The sequence below is a fragment of the Tamandua tetradactyla genome, chromosome X (genome assembly GCF_023851605.1).
Source record: "Tamandua tetradactyla isolate mTamTet1 chromosome X, mTamTet1.pri, whole genome shotgun sequence".
Classification (NCBI taxonomy): domain Eukaryota; kingdom Metazoa; phylum Chordata; class Mammalia; order Pilosa; family Myrmecophagidae; genus Tamandua; species Tamandua tetradactyla.
This window is the reverse complement of record NC_135353.1, coordinates 96,382,662-96,386,350: the sequence shown is the minus strand read 5'-3', so window position 1 is coordinate 96,386,350 and position 3,689 is coordinate 96,382,662. Positions and strand designations below refer to the sequence as shown.

At 36.6% G+C, this 3,689-nt stretch overlaps 1 pseudogene; it reads left to right on the top strand.

The window, feature by feature from the left end:
• Nucleotides 1–2,154: 2,154 nt before the first annotated feature.
• On the top strand, nt 2,155–2,983 carry LOC143670329 (CCHC-type zinc finger nucleic acid binding protein pseudogene; annotated as a pseudogene).
• The last annotated feature ends 706 nt before the right edge of the window (nt 2,984–3,689 follow it).

The window sequence follows — 3,689 nt, the reverse complement described above, 5'->3', positions numbered from 1 at the left end:
ATTTAACTGATTTAATCATGAAATATAAAATTCTGTGCCCTGGTATCTATTGAAATTCAAACCGTTTTAAAATGTGACAGATGAACTTCATGCAAGTTGGCAACAGTTCTGGTACTAAAAATTGTGATTGTTTCTTATGTTTACGTAACCTGCTTAGTATTGAGTTCCTCTACCAAGAGGGTCTTCCTAAGAAGAGTGCGTCATTATTTACCTTTAACTTCTACAACCTGTGACATCAGATTTTTAAAGAGCTTTATGTGAACTATGATATTGTAATTTTTCTAAGCATTTTAAAAAGGGTAACAAATTATATATGTACTAATGCTCTTAAAAAAAATAAGACAGGAAAAGTTGATGGTATTCATTAGGTTTTAACAATGAAATAGTTCCTTGTAATAACAGTTGTATAGCAAGGAAATAAAACACTAACTTAATGTGATATAAAAAAATATATCAAAATTTTAACCACAGAGACCAGTTTTTGCCCTTTGATATAATTTATGCAGCATCATTTCACTGTTCAGATAGAAAACTCATTTCATTTGTGGAACTGTAACTCATACCACACATTGATAGTTGTTCTATAACTTATTTTATTTTTTTTTTTTTTTTAAAGGAAAGACAGAGAGAAGGAAGGAAGGATAGAAGGAAGGAAGGAAGGAAGAAAGGGAAACACTTCCAAACATTTTCTTGCTTTATTGTATTTTGTTTTTCCGTTTTTGTTACATGGGCTGGGGCCGGGAATCGAACCGAGGTCCTCCGGCATAGCAGGCAAGCACTTTGCCCGCTGAGCCACCGCGGCCCACCCCACTATAACTTATTTTTAAAATGTACTTTGAAATTTACCACTTTTTTGTATATGTGTCATATTTCATAATAAAAAATGTTTAAAAAAAAAAGGAATGATAGAAACTTGGTTAATCAAAAGCCAAGACCACACAAGAACCAGAATAGAAATAGTTTGAACTAGTCATTCTGAGCTTAGAATGAATGATTTGAGACAGTTTGTATGACACGTTTCTTAGAGTGGGAATCAATCTCTGTGTCCAAATCTTTTCTTCCAAATTGAAACTACATGGAGAATGTTAGTATATTGGCATAATAAAATTTATGTACTTAAAAAAAACTTGCTTCTTTACACTATATCTAGTAACTGTTCCTACTATATGGCTCTAAATGTTTTTTATTTTTAAATAACATTTTTCTGTGTGGTTGCATTTATGGAAGGGTGGCACATCAAGTTATGTTCTTTATCTGTGTTATACCAAAAACATTTTTTTGCTGGCTGCCTGAAAAAAATTTGCATGCAAAACATATTGTTAACTATTAACTCAAACAAAAAGATTCAGTATAGATTTTTAAAGTTATACAACCTAAACTTACTGTGTAAGATTGGAAATATGAAGGAAAATGGGGGTGGGGGTGGGGATTGCATTTAATTATACAGAGATAGCTATTGTTGATGTTTCAGTGTGTCTAAGTATCCAACTTATTTCCATGGGTACATGAATACAACATGGTCATAAATACTTATGAGGTTCATATAACATATAAACAATTTGGAAAATATAAGAGAGAGGATATTTATTTAAATGTTTATGTTTCCGTAGTTGCTTTTATTTTCTAAGTAATAACGCTTTCTTTATATCAAATGATTTCAATTTTGTTATATTTTACAACCTAAATTGTGGTAATTATGTTCAGAACTAACATTCCTGAAATAAAATATACTGAATTGTAATTCTCATTGTGACGCTTATAGTTTTCCCCCCATATCTTATGTAGAGTAATTTTAAAATATTAAAATACTTTTTTGGACACGTTTTAAAAACAAAAAGTGGACAGCTTTAATTTTTCAGAATTTGTTTATTTTGCTCCCTGGATTTGGTACATCTCACACATTCTTTTCCTACGTCCATAGAATATATATAAAGACAGGCATCTGCTAGACCACGAAGAAAGCCCAAGTCTTATTCATGAGATTAACTATAAGTCACGTTTTCTGAACACGAAGGGATTCAAGTTCAAGCTTAATAGCTCAACACTTCAAAAAAACGGAAAACAGTGCTAGTCATTTAACCGATTATTACGTTTTGGGCTTCCTGCGTAGGAGGAAAGTCAAGCAGGAAAGGCGGTTGGAATGGCTGTGACACATGAATGAACCCATACGCAAGCCTTGTGTGACGTAGCTGAGGCCCCTACAGGGAAATATCCACTTCTTGCGAATCTGCCCTAAAGAGGGTGGCATCGCGGCCTCCGCGGTTGCGGGAAGCCGGTTCATTGAAAGAGCTCTCCGCAGCTATGAGCAGTAAGGAATGCTTCAAGTGTGGACGCTCTGGCCACTGGGCTCGGGGATGCCCTAAAGGAGGAGGAGCTCGAGGGCGTGGAGCTAGAGGCCGTGATAGAAGTTCTCAGTGCAGTTCCACCAACCTACTAGACATCTGTTACCGCTGCGGTGAGTCCGGTCACTATGCTAAGAACTGTGACCTTCTTGAGGATATCTGCTACAACTGTGGGAGAAGTGGCCACATCGCCAAAGACTGTATCGAGCCTAAGCGAGAAAGAGAGCAGTGCTGTTACACCTGTGGGAGACCAGGTCATCTGGCTCGTGATTGTGAACGTCTGGAAAGGCAAAAGTGCTATTCTTGCGGTGAATATGGGCACCTACAGAAGGACTGCACCCAAGTGAAATGCTACCGGTGTGGCGAGAATGGCCACGTGGCCATCAACTGCAGCAAGACAGGCACGCTCAAATGCTATCGCTGTGGCGAGTCTGGGCATCTGGTCCGTGAATGCCCCATCTAAACTACCGCTTAATCTTTTTCCCTTTGCCCTTACCCCCTCCTTTTCTCTTAATTGGTAATTGTACTATTTTCTCTGAAACCTCTTTGCTGACCAAAGGCTGATAGACGGAGGCTACTCTCAGGCCAGTGCAATTTAATTACCATGTAAAAGGAGGAAAGGGCTGGAAAAAAAAATCTCAAAAAAGTTATTCAGTTGTAGATGTCTTATAATTAATGCGTTGCTTTTGCGTCGTTGGAGAACAGGGTTATTGAAAAGTAGATATGAGATTTAGGTAATTTCTGGGTTCTTTGGATGTACTTTAACAGAAATTTCAAGTTTACTTTAATAAGCAACCGTGTGCCACGCACTATTTGACGAGCTTGGGGTATATCAATGAACAAATTAGACCAAGTTTGAGGACACAGATTTAAGGTATATTAGCATAAAAAAAGTGTGTGTCAAATGAAGGTAATTTGCCATGCAGAAACACAAGACGATATGATTGAAAATGTGTGTGTGGGTGTATGTGCATGCACGTGCACATAGGCACGCATGTAGGAGTGGTGGTGGTTCTGATTTAGATACACACAATCACTCTGTGGAGGTGACATTTGTTCAGAGATCCATACAGCAAATAAAACCGATTCTGGAAATCTATGACCTTGCCAAGGTAATTTTAACTTTCTTATATTAATGGCTTTAAAAAAATATGTGATGGCTCATTAGCCTTTTAAAAATTTTTAAATTTTTTAAAAACATAACAACATACAAACACGAACATTCATACCATATGATCATTCCATTCTTGGTATATAATCAAGAACTCACAATATCATCACATAGTTGAATATTCATCACCATGATCATTTCTTAGAACATTTGCATCAATTTGGAAAAAGAAATAA